General features: G+C 35.7%; 1 long non-coding RNA gene across 1 annotated transcript in view; it reads right to left on the bottom strand.

The window, feature by feature from the left end:
• Nucleotides 1–736: 736 nt before the first annotated feature.
• Nucleotides 737–14167, bottom strand: part of LOC145286419 (uncharacterized) — a 38715-nt gene continuing 25284 nt past the window's right edge. The window contains exon 3 of the long non-coding RNA XR_013869156.1: nucleotides 737–1009. This is a non-coding gene — a long non-coding RNA (uncharacterized LOC145286419). The remainder of the gene's footprint in view (nucleotides 1010–14167) is intronic.

Genomic DNA, 14167 nt, shown 5'->3' with positions numbered 1-14167 from the left:
AATTTAACACCCCGTCATTGGAAAGAAGATATCTGTCTGAGAATGAGATTAGTAAATACATATCGCACGCCTCTAACTCAATACATGAATAAATATATACACTGTCGCTATCACTTAAACTTGGTAAATTCGTTTAAATTTTATACTTGTTGTATTTACCTGACGTTGTCCCGGATGAAGTAATGTTATTTTGGTTTGTAATTATATTTTATTGTGAACACTTTAAAAGTAAGAGATTTTTCTTTTGTTAAGTTAAAGATTGATCATCAGTATTATCTGGATTCTTCAGATTACTGTTCTCATCTTGAGTGCTATTTTCACAACGTTTCGATCGATGTAACATCCGATCTTCTTTAGGTTTATATCGTCGAACTCGGAAAGTCGCAAAAACCCGCGGCATAATGAATAAAGTACTTGATAAAATTAGGTTGTAAAATTACAATCTTATGGAGATTGATGGTTCAATCCACAGTGCGGTGACACTCGAAATGCAATTGCGGAATACGTATGACTTCTACCCAGTTATGGTTGACGGAACTATACCATTATAACTCTCGTTGATTAAATAACGGTTACGTTCGAAATTCCGTGCAGATTCCCGAGTTTGACAGAAAGATTCTAGAGTTAAACAAGTTCGACAAGATACATCTGGAGATAGTCGGATGTTGCAACGACCGAAACGATGTAAAAAATAATACTCAAAGTGAGAATTGTAAAAACAAAAATACGAAAAAACTTAAAATTTAATGTTTTATATATAAAGTAGATAAATCGCCTCATATTTTCCACTTTAAATGTGAATTATCTCCCTTGTACTATATGATTCATAAAGGCACCGTTTACGAATGATGTGTCATGTGATATTTTGTTGCATATACTTTTACGAAAGATTAAATGTCTCTGAAGTCGGAATCAATTAAAATATGTGAATGTTCATGACATTCATTGTTGGACTTTCATTTCGGCATCCATCCATTACAGTGATCTTGCCTGATTGAGGAAACGCCACCTGCAAGCAAAGGAAACATGAAAAGTCAACAGTTGAAGACAAGAAAAATTTATTCATTTCCCAATCACTTACCAGTATGCGAGAAGGTATATATATATATATATATATATATATATATATATATATATATATATATATATATTATATATATATATATATACTAGCAAAAGTACCAGTCGTTGACTGGGTTCAAAAACAGCCTACAGAAAATGGACTCTGATTTATGAAAGTATGATAGGTTATGACAAGGAATGGTTGTAAAGAGATAGCTTCGAATTTGGGGAGTATCAAAACCAAAGCAAAATATGATGAAAGTAAAAATAAAATGGATAAACCCCATAATTTATTATACCATACTTGTTCACACTGAAACACTTATCACAATATTCTGTGGATCTATATTAAAAAACCTTGTTAAACGTTGTGACATATTTACATTCTATGGAGGTCAGGCGCGAACGAACACCCCATAATTTTATTATACCATATTTCTTCAAACTGAAACATAATTATCAAAGTATATTTACGCAGATAGATATAAAAAGTCTTTATTAAAGTGTGTGCCTATTTCCATTCTATGGAGGCCAGGCGCGAACGCAGACCCCACAATTTTATTATACCATCCCTATTTAAGTTAAAACATACTTATCAAAGTATTATTATGTACATCTATATCAAAAACACTTGTAAACGTTTTTTTTTAATTTTTCAATTTTTTTATTTCCATACTTTGTGGACCAGGCGCGAACGCAGACCCCACAATTTTAATGAACCACCGTTTTGTCAGATCAAACATACCGATTCCTGTGTATCGATACATCGTCTATCATTATATGTAATCAGTTTTTTTTAAATAGTCAACCATATAGGAGCCTATTCGTGACCAGACACACACACACACACACACACACACACACACAAATACACACTCAGCTTTATATTATATTATATGTATATATATATATATATATATATATATATATATATATATCTTAATGAAAATTAATTCAAATACTTCAAAAGAAAACATGAAAAACTTGTAAATAAGCTATACAGAATTTTTAATTATCCGACAAGGCGTACAGAAAAACTTGAAAGACCTCATTCCCCGGAGTTTCGAAAAATACGATTCATCTCATCAAATGAATGAGGTTTACAAAATATACAATAAATTTTTCAGATTTATGCATTAAAATAAACTGCAAATATGAATCGAATCATGTTAGCATAAAAAAGTTTTTAATAGCAGAAAACAAACAAAAAATAATAAGTATAAAAGGATATGTAAAAATCCATTGAATAAGCAGGTAAAATACTAGGAGAAAAGAATAAATCTAATAAACTCCATTGATAATTCATAAGAACAGGAAACAGAATTGCAAATGTCCAGGGTAAATTCATGTAAGACGGAAAAGTAAAATTCAAGTTTTTGTTTTTTTGTTTTTAAAACAAGTTTTGTTTAATCTATATATATAATAGCGAAAATGCATGCATGTATGTATGTATGTATGTATGTATGTATGTATGCATGTATGTATGTATATTTGTGTGTATGTTTCGATGTCTGCTAAAAATTTTCGACAGACGCAACGAAAATTCACAAACTCGGTATCACATCGAAGCTCCATCCTTTTCTCGAAAAATATCGAAAAATTTGCCAAAAACGTTAACTTTTCACCCCGAAATCGACAATTTTCGACAGGGGGGGGTCAACAAAAACGGTCCTCTTGTGACAATAACTGATTCTACGCATGCGTCAGATTACGTCGTAACCTGATTTACTTTAGATAGTTGAAAAACCGTACAATTTCTTGAACGTCGCATCAGCTCAGTTTGTTAAGGCCTTGGTTCATTCTCTAGACGTTTTGGGTTCAAATCGTGGTGTGAGATTTTTTTTTCGATTTTTTTTAATTTTGATATCGAAACAGGCTTATTTAAGCCATTTTTCACGCGTTCGTTTTCTGTTTTGATCGTCCGTTTGCCTTACGTTAGGTTTTTTTGGTGTGTTTTTTCCCGCTTAGTGTTAACGCTGTTTTCTTTTTTTACGTCGCTTATAACAAACAAACCTCCGTCGTCGTCGTCGTCGTCGTCGTCGTCGTCGTCGTCGTCGTCGTCGTAACGCTCGGTGACTTCTGGCCGCGCACCTGTCAATTTGGTTCTTAAATAAATTCAAACATCTTTCACTAACTCATTCTGGCTGGCCGATTTTATTTTTTATTTAACACCATACACACCTCCAAACACCCGGGCATCGCCGGGTACCCCCCGCTAGTATAAAAGAAAAGGCATTATAGAGATAGGAAATAGCAATGCCATTCCAGCCAATGGAAATGGTGAAATGAAGACTTTAGGAATAACAATGAAGATTGAAATTGAAATTGAGAAATATATATAGCACGATAAGTAAAAGAAAGGGAAAATGAAAAAGGAAAAGAAGAAAGGGGAAGAAGAAAAAGAATTATGAGAAGCCGAAAAAAGAGGAGAGAAAGAAAAATAAACATAGTGGAGAGAAAATGAGAGAAAAGGGATGGGAAAGAGGCAGATGGAAAACAAACGTTGTCAATCTATTTTAAGATCAGATAAATATAGGTCAGGTGAGTTTTTTTTGTTTTTTTTTTTACCCAGACAGAAAGATAATTATGCGAAAATAATAATTAAAATGTATTTATTTAGTTATTACTACTATTATTACTATTATCACTGAATTAATCAATATTGATATTATTATTTATGCTGTTAATCCTGACGTAGTTGCTTGTGGGTGAAACGGTCGGTTCACTCGTAGGAGTTGTATTTCGAGTAGTTGACGGATATGGAATTTCTATTATGGGAGGATTATTTCTAACTATTGTAGGGTTTTTCTTTTTTCGTGGTAACTTAGTAACAGTACACGAACATATGACATCCCAATGGATGCAATCGTTTTTGAGTGTGTAGTCTTGTTACCATTGCAGTATGCTTTTGGCATTATGGGGGAAAATAAGTGGTCTGGGCTTATTTGATCTTTTTTATTTTTTTGAAGCTATTATCGTCTGTGTTCAATTGGGCATTGTAGAGTAGGAAATTTTAATTTAATTTTTATTAAATATGGTACTGTATCTATTTGGCTGCTTAAAAGAATTTTCTACGATCTTAAAAAAAATTCTTTTGATATATTTGTTTTGACATTTGAGCTAAAGGAGGGGGTTAAACCAAATATCTTTCTTTTTCCGAAGACGATTGCGGGGGTTTGGCTTGTTATGATTATATCACTGGGCGGAGCTATGTTGGTAAAGCGGTTGATATTTACAGTTATTATTAAGTGGAGTATATTGTTTTCTAGCATCTGATTTATTTTTACTCGTGTTATGCGTTATTACGGATGTTAGACGGCTAGTAACGGGGTTATTGTGTTTATATTGTATTTTTTCATTATACCTGGAATTTTTAAGGCGCTATTAAAGAAGGTTGCATTTTGGTTGAAAGTTGTATTGTCTGTGGAAAGAGAATACATTTTTCTAGAGACAGAAAGTACTATGGATTTTATAATAGAATTAGAGTGATTGAAAAATTTGTGAACATAGAAAAGATTTAAATTGGGATTATTGTCGGTACTGCAGAGGTCTGTATAAAGGTTTTAGGTGGTATCAAGAAAATTCCTAATTGTTTATAATATTCCCTTTTCTAGCTCCAGTAGCAAATAGTGCATCATCTCTATAAAGACCGACTGGGATGTGTTTAAAATAATGCTAAAGTCCTTTTAAAAGTTAAAGGCCAACATAGTCCATTACATCAGCAGGATTTATGCACCCGTTAGGATGTCGAAGTTATTCTAGTCCAAAATTTATTGTTGATGTGTATAAGGACCTTTTAGCTAAGAGGATTAATTTAGTTTCCAAGTTTGTTGAATCAGAGCTTCTTTTAACGGAAATAAGGGCCTTATTTCAGAGGATAGGAAAAATAGACTGATAATAGTTGTTGATGTCCAGGATTATAAAATTGAGGATATGTTTATGTTTTTAACAAGAAAGCAGTTAATTAAAGAGTTTCAGTTTTGTCAGACAGGGAGGCTAACTTTTTCTCTAATAGAGGGGATAATTCTATCTAAGATTTTCTTACTTACTGAACCTAGATGGGCAGATTAATCTCATAGATGGGTTGTAAAAATTAGTTTTATGGTCCTTAACAGTAAATTTAGGTGTACCTGGTGACAGTATTTGGGTGACATTATGGATATTCATAGAGGTCAGTAATATCTTAGCCTCTAAATTTATATGATCCAGAGGGTTTTCTGAAAGTATTTTATAAGATTTATGGAGCTCTTTATAAATTAGTTTTTTTATATGTTGGGTAGTCGAGCTTATAATATTTTTTGTCTAATCGGCGAGAAAGAATAAATATTTATTTTTCTTTACTTTTACTGCAAAATGGTTCATTTTTTCTTGTAACTGGATTTGAATGATATTTTTGTTTTTTAAATTTGATTTTCTTAACTAAATTTAGCATATAATTTTCTAACCCATCTAGGTAGGGGGTATGTTTAGGGTGGGCTATGGTCCTAAGTTTATAGCAATCAGTTGCTATCCTTTGAATCTTTTTTGTTTCCAGTAAGAATTAATTGGAAGATCATTATTTAAGGACTTTAGGTGGGATTGAGAAAAAAAGAATTAAGTAATTTATAATTATTGATGGAGTTTAAATTATAATGGTAAGCCTTCAATATTTCAAAGAAGGTGTTGAATAAATTTAAAGATGTATTCCTGTATGAAGGGATGGAATTTTTGCAGAGATGTATTCCTTGTCTGAAGAGGATAAAAAAAGCTCAACTCAGAAGGAGCTTAAATTGAATAGAAAGGGTAGTATTCAGTTTACACGTAGAAAGAAGTGTAAACTCAAAGTGAACATAAATATTACCGTACTTTGGGATAACTGCGCCAAGTCCGAGGTAATTGCGCCAACTAGCTAAAAGTACTCATTTTCCAACCACGCATATAAAGAGAACTTTTTTTAGTTGGAGCAATTACCCCAAAGTACGGTATAGAAATATTTTTATAATAACCCAAACTAGTTGTAAAAGCTCAATAAATCCAAAAGTGAGATAGAGCTTAAATATAATGGAAGAATCTTAATGAAAATTAATTCAAATTCTCAACAAAAATAAAATTAAAAACCTGTAAAAAAAAAAAAAGAAAAAAAGGTATACAGAATTTTAAACTATCCGACAATTCTTCTCATCAGGGGAAAGAAAGAGAGAGTCAGAAAGAATCAGATTTTGCTTGCAAAGTATTTAATGAAACCGCAGGTATGGATTAGGTCATAGCGTTAAAAAAAACACCAATTTTTACGCTAGTAAAACTATCTACTCCATATTTGCGGTTTCATTAAATACTTTGCAAGCAAAATCTGATTCTCTTCCGAAACCCCGCGGATACACTGCATCCGATAACAAATAACACATTTAATACAAAGAAAAAAATACAATATAAATTAGTGAAAAAATTCCAAACAACCTGTAAAACTACTAAAACTTAAAATAGTTTCCCGCCAAGAATCAACATACTTCAAACGAATTATGCTACTTATATTACAAAACCAATTCAATGTCTAAACGTTCTTTATGTAGAAACATACATGAAATACAAAAAATATTGTTAAATAACATCATATAAATAATAATAAATTATAGCACGATAATAATTTAATAATAATCGAACATAAAATATTATCTTTTTTTTTACACAGTGGTCACCACTTATCAAGGCCCGGAAGCCACTCAGGGATAAGGGTTATTGCAAGTACATTACGTTAGTGTGGAGATTTGATGAAGTATTTACTTAAGGGGGCGGTTCATTAGGAATTTGTTAACGTTGGACTTGAACACATCCAAGTTGTAGTCAGGTGGGAAGCAGGCAGACGGAACAGAGTTCCACAGGCGTGCAGTTCTAAGAAAGAAGCTTTGTTCATGGAATCTATGTTTTGATTTAGGCACAGCTATAGAGTGGGGGAAATTTTTCACAGTGGATTCGGCTAGACGGGTGTTTTTCGTGAAAGATTGGCGAGGGGGGACCAGAGATTGGAGTTCAGACGAGCACCTGCCATGGAAATAACGATAAAACAAGGATAGGCTCGCAACGTCTCTTCTGTGGAAGAGAGGTTGCAGGGTAGAGAAAAGGGCATCCCCCACCAAGCCACGAAGTCTATTTTGTACTCTGTCAAGGCAGGATAGGCTGTTTTTAGCAGCTCCTGCCCAGATGTGGCAGCAGTATTCCATCCTTGGACGTACTTGGCTTTTATATAGATAGAGAATTGCATCAGTAGTGAGATATCTTCTTGAGCGGTAGAAGGATCCCACCATCTTTCCAGCGACCTTGGCAACAGACTTGATGTACGTGTTCCATTTCAGATCAGGAGTGAAGGTCATACCCAGAAGCCAGTCAAAACACGGGGCCTCTCCCAGACGAGAGCCATCCATCCCAATTGATGCCAGATGGGGATCAGAGCGTTGATGATGTAAGGATAGGAGTTTGGTTTTAGATGCATTAAAGGTAACCAGCAACGTCTTCCCCCACTGAACCACGCGCTCGAGATCAGAGGAGAGAGAATCAGAGAGAACTTTGTCATTTACCGCCTTTGATGTGTTGCCGTAGATCGTCGTGTCATCAGCATAGATGTAAACGAATGATTTAAGTATGTGTTTAGAGAGGTCATTGATGTAGATCAGGAAGAGAGTTGGGCCCAGGATTGACCCCTGAGGGACTCCAGCATTAATACTGCAGGCCTCTGATTTTTGTCCATCGACCACTACTCTTATGAGCCTATCGGAGAGAAATGATTTAATGATTGAGAAAACATTTCCAGTTATACCGTAGCTGGAAATGTTGTGAAGTAGACCCTTATGCTATACCTTGTCGAAAGCCTTTGATATGTCAAGAGCAATTGCCCTAGAAAGGAAGCCTTTGTCAAGAGATTCACTAATCCTGTGAGATATAACCGTCAGCACATCTGCGGTAGATCTTGCAGAGCGGAAACCATATTGTGTGTCACTAGGAAGGTTGTTTCTGCTGAGGTGGTTGACTATTTCTCTATTTAATATGGATTCCAGCAACTTACTCATAACACACAGGAGACTTATTAGTCTGTACTGAGAGGGAGATGACTTATCACCTGAATTCTCAAATACAGGACAAACTGACATTTACAACCATAATTAATGATTAATTTCCACGAGACTGCTACAAAAACGCATCTTATAATTTCCTTCCAACTTCCACACAAAAACACACTCGAGATTGAATTTGTTAACGTTTGTGCCATATTTCCATGGAGTACAGGCGCGAACGCAGACCCCACAATTTTATTATACCATCCCTATTTAAGTTGAAACATACTTATCAAAGTATTCTTATGTACATCTATATCAAAAACCCTTGTAAACGTTTTCTTTTTCATTTTTTATTTCCATACTTTGGGGGCCAGTCGCGAACGCAGACCCCACAATTTTCTGCCAGATCAAACATACCCATTCTTGTGTCTCGATACATCTTCTATCGTTATATGTAATCATTTTTTTTTAAAATAGTCAACTATATAGGAGCCTATTCGTGACCAGACACACACACACACACATTCAGCTTTATATATATATATATATATATATATATATATATATATATATATATATATATATAATGTTTTCAATTTTATATGTATGAATGTCCGTATATATCTTTCATTTTCTTCCTTCGCATTTATAAACAATATATATTAAATGTTGGTGTTGTTCTTGGTAGTACCCAAAGAAGTTATCGTTTTCCAAGATCTTCTCTACCAAGGCCAGGAACTACGTTACAAGTGCTCTGTGTAACACCTTCCCAAATGTGACAACAGTATAGTCTTTTTTGTATTTGTGGCCTGGTAGACAAAGTGAAGACTTACAATTAAAAAGTTGACTTCTAATGGTGTTCGGATCTGTTTTGGACGAATATTATATTAAAATTGTCGCCGGCAAGTAGTTCTTATGATAGTAAGACCTTTATTTTCCGATATTTTGCCTATAAATTCGATGGTCGCTATTTTGAATATTGTTGTTTACAAGTAAAACAAATCAACCTGGCCTCGTTTTTCGAAAACAAGTCAACTTGTTTCGTTTTCGATTTTCCAAAATTTTATTTTTTATTTATTTTATTTTATTTTGTTTTTGGTAGGGGGATATCGCCATTTTGTAGGGTGGGAGGATTCAAATCTGTCTTTTTTTTTTTCTTTTTGCTCTTATCTATAATTTAATTTGTGGGGGTACGGAGGAGAGTAGACCCGAATATCTCGTAACGTAATATGCGGCCGCAGCCGAGATTGAACTCACTACTAGAGTTTGTGGTGTAATTCAAATCTTGTCCGTAGCTGCATACTAGATGATTCGCCAGGGCTATAAAGGGTATTTTTTTATCGTGATGCCAGCACTATATGGGTTGTCTAACACGGCTTAAAAGAGGCCCATCTACCCTCAAGAGAAGGATAGACCGTGCCAGTTTCCCAACCTGGTATTTTATCTCGCGGTACATACAGCGCCTCGCCTTCCTAAATGGTCACCCATCTGGTACTGGCCAGGCTCAATGTTGCTTAACTCCGGTGATCTGCGAAAATCGGTGTCAATGTGATTGTGCGGTTTTTTTTGTTTGTTTTTTTTTTTGTATTTTGTTTTTTGTTTTTGTTTTTTACGTTTTATACCACTAACAATCAACTTTTAAACTGTAAGTCTTCATTTGGTCTACCAGACGACAAATACCTTTTTCTTTTTTTTTTTTTGCTGTTGTTGTTTATGCATAAAAAATACCTTCTTATTATTCTAAGCCTCTACTGAAATTGACCGGCATCCCAAGTGGCCCTCGGTTTAAGCAAGTTCTAGTTCCCAGCTGGCATTTTCCTTTTTATTATATTAAAATACGGTCAAATCGTATCATATTTTATAAAGGGCATACACAAATGCACGCGATAAGGTTAAATGTACCAAACTAGGTGCGTCTGTACCAATCGCTCGAACACTTTACGTTCATTGTCCGACGGTTTGTTTACAGAGACGTAAAGAAGTTGTTGAGTTGAACGCCGCCAGAAACAGAAATATCATATCAAGAGGAAAATTTCTTATCACTTACAAGAATGAGATCAAAAAAACAAAAAGAAAAACAACTTCAAATAAGTTCTCTGACCCCGGGGGATTTATCCATTTCACTCCAAATTCATTAGTTTAAAGATAATAATCACAAATGGAATGGGTGTACGTGTATTGGGAGGCTTATAGAAACGTCTGACCGAGTTCAAGAACGTCCTAGAAAATCAGTCGAACAAAAGCAGGTTCATTTTCCTGGCATTACTTGTGCATCCTTTAACTTTATTTCAAATCATTTCTTTTTAACCAAATTAATAAAAACTAATAACGTTTTAGAAGTGGTTTAGCGCTCAGCGTGTACGAGACATGGTTTAGTGCCTTGGTACATACGAGGTATAGTTTAGTGCCTTGGTACGGATGAGACATAGTTTAGTGCCTTGATACGGACGAGGCACGGTTCAGTGGTTTGGTACGTATGAGCTAGTGATTTAGTGTGTTGGTACTAACGAGGCATAATTTAGTGCATTGGTACGTACGAGTTAGTTATTTCGTGCATTGGTACGGATGAGGCATGGGTTGGAGGCTTGGTACGTACGAGTCAGTGGTTTAGTGCATTGATACGTACGGACAAATGGTTTAGTGCCTTCGAACGTACGAACTAGTGGGTTAGTGCAAAACTTATTAGTGTGCTTCACATGCTTTATATTACGTTTGATACTTATTACGCTAGGGAACCTATCTTCAATCTTATTCTAATTTCTTTGTAGGAGAATAAATCAAAGTAGGTACTTACTATATATAATTCCAAATCGGGGACGCAAAAATATCTAATTTGGAACCCAAGCGTTGGGTCATCCATCTAGAATATCTGATGTAAAACCTGTTCCACTGACCTCACCCGTCAGGAAGGGAGGAGGCTTTCTTCGTCATAGTCGACAAACTTCCTAGAGCTTGTAATTTGAGTTAAAAAAAAAAAAAGTTGTTCACCTTGCTTTTGTCGGACTGAGATGCCGACAATTCTAGAAGATCCATCCTCCCAGGTTCTGCCTTTTTCATTTGAGCAATGGTTACTTTATTGTTAATTCCCTGAGGCATTGCTTACTGAGGAATACTGCCACCATTTTTCAACACCAGGGTGCACATACTTCTTGCGAGCTAGCTTTACAATTCCCACATTCCGAACGTGAGTCAAATGTTCCAGTTATTGGCTGAATGTATGCCAGTGGCATTCACCCTAAGTAGGTTGAACCGGCTACTCTCGAAGGAGGAAGTTTCATGGGAATATCAAATTCACAAGCGGTTCCCAGTTGCTTTTATGTCCCGATCAAGGGAAAAGACGACGTTAAATTTCTGCACTTCTTACAAGGAGGTGTTGACGTTCTCCTACACACATCACCTGGTATTGCCAAATGGTCACCCATCTGGTATTGACCAAGCTCACCATTGCTTAACTTTGGTGATCTTATGAGAACTGGTGTGTTAACGCGTATGTACATTATCTCATTCGACGTGAATTTCTTTATCCATCCGCATATTTATCATCAAGCGTCATTTCCATGAAAAATCAGTTAAACACGTTACCACAGGACTGTTTCTCTGTAGACTACAACATTGCCACCTTCAAATCTGATGTAAACGGATTATTGTCATAAACCGTACTTATTTTTCAATGAGGGTTTGTTTATTTCATTCATCATATTAAATCATTTCGTAATATTGTTCATCATTAATCTTTATTCTTGAGTGACATTTGCTTTTGATAAGTGATCCATTAGTATAAAAATATTTTACCTTTACGAAGAATTACAAACTCTCGGCAAAATTGAACTCATGTAGTCCCCTGGACTATGAATCGCCTTTTAACGGTCCTGTCACACTCATGTCGAATATACCTTTTCAGTAGTAGTAGTAGTAGTAGTAGTAGTATCGTAATGACACTTGAACTTAAAGTTAGTGGTAGTGTTAAGAAAGAGCGTGCGTGTTTTATGATTAAAAATCATAAAATACAGTTAAAATTAATTTTAAATTTTGTTTTGAATCTAATTTGAACTGGAATAGATACATTGAGAGCTATGCCAAGGCTGCTGCAAAAAAGGTGGGCTCTCTCTACCGTGCTAGAAAATTACTTACGCCTGAAAGTATCCTGTACCTCTATAAGGCCACCATTCGCCCATGTATGGAGTACTGTTGTCACATTTGGGCTGGTGCATCTGCTGCTTGTCTCTCACTCCTAGACAGGGTTTAAAAGAGAGTCGCCAATCTGATAGGTCCTGAACTGTCATCTAGGCTTCAGCCTCTTTCCCATCGACGAAATGTTGCATATCGCTGCCTGTTCTACAAGTACTTTAATGGTGAGTGCTCTGACGAACTGCAAGCACTTGTGCCTCCTCGACGGACAAACCCGGCAAGCAACTAAGTCCCGCCCCTTTGCAGTAGAGTTTCCTAGGTATAAGAAAGTCTTTTACTCCAATAGTTTCTTCCCCAGAACTGCAAGTCTTTGGAACTCCCTTCCGGGATTCTGCTTTCCCAACTGTACTGATATGCAGAAGTTCAAGTGAACAAACATCTTGCTACTCATCTCCCTTCATAATGCCCCCACAAATTATGTCCCCGATAGTAACCCCCTACTTCAACTTCAAAGTGGCACTGTGCCTTGTTTGGGGTGAAAATTGAATTTAAAAAAAAATCGATTAAAAAATCAGAATTTAACTCGCCATGTTGATTACCAAAATGTCTCAACGCGTCGCTAATGTTAAGAATAACAAAATTTGTCTTCAAACTTGTCAGATCATTATTTTCCCAGAAATCTTGATTGCCCAAGAGAAGTGACTGAAGCCGAATGTAAGAATTTAAAGAATGGTATTACAGATTTTGTTCTATTCGCAGGCTGGAAACGGCAAGCAAAGGATGTCTGATGTTGTGAGACAGTCTCTCTCTCTCTCTCTCTCTCTCTCACACACACACACGCGCGCGTGCGTGCAAACGAAGGCAGCCTGGTTCTGTGTTTTTACTAAATCTTTTGAAAGCTAAATCAACCAGCGTCGGTGTGACGAAAAGGACCTGAGTCCACAACGACGACGGCGATTACAGTCACAACAACGGCGACGAGAAGATCAGCGCATGAGCGTCAAGGATTTTATGGACGATTCAGTAGATTCTGGTAGTAAATAGGGAATATTTAAATAGGGAATATTTAACATTAAGAATATCAGAGTTTGCGCGAATTGAGCTTCAAGGCCCATTATGGGGGAGAAGAAAGAAAAGAAAGAAAAAGTACGAGCGAAAAGGAGGAATGATAGAGAGGTAGAATTATAATAATATTTAATCACATTGCTGTGTGTTTATCAGGGAAAATGCATCAAGTATCAGTGTTTTTTTTTTTATTATTTCGGAATTAAGGATTGAATCCCGGTCTCCCAGCCCATTAACGAATATTCTGATATGCGAAATGAGTTATCAAAGTGATTTCTTAAATAGCTTTTATCTATTAAGCTATTCTGGTCAAAGGAAGAGGGGAACATTTTAAACTTCTAAACAAAATTTCAAAAATGTTGGTCTTTATTTTGTTTGTATATTTTGAGCGTTTCAAAAAAATGATCGAGTCGTTGGTTCCTTTTTAGTGTAGAAAAGGGGCGTTCTAAAAAATAAAATAAAAATAATAAAAATAAAGTTTGCTTGTTTTTTTAAATGGAGATCTTATAATAGAAAAAGGAATGGAGGGGAATGGTGAAGAGCAACCTGTCTCCCTAGTCTAGGGTTCAGAGTCTTGTCACGGACCGTGAAATTGAGAGGAAGACCTCATCTCAGTTTAATTAAAACTGTCAGACTTCTTGAGGAAAAAAAAGGGGAACGGAAAAATAAAATAAAAATGGTACGCACGATCGCGAGAGAAGCGGCCGTGGTTTGTCATTACGGTGGGTATTCATGGCCATTGAAATCCACGAATCGGCACGCAATAATTGCGTTAAACATTTGGGCGGAAGGCGGACGGAAGTCGAAGAAAGAGGCTCACAAAAGAATGAGTTTAAAATGTGGAAAATGATCTCATAGAAATGAACATAAAAAGAACAGAATGG

Source organism: Euprymna scolopes, chromosome 10 (genome assembly GCF_053919585.1).
Source record: "Euprymna scolopes isolate OS-2025 chromosome 10, ASM5391958v1, whole genome shotgun sequence".
NCBI classification, from domain to species: Eukaryota; Metazoa; Mollusca; class Cephalopoda; order Sepiida; family Sepiolidae; genus Euprymna; species Euprymna scolopes.
This window is presented reverse-complemented; position numbering and strand designations above follow the sequence as displayed.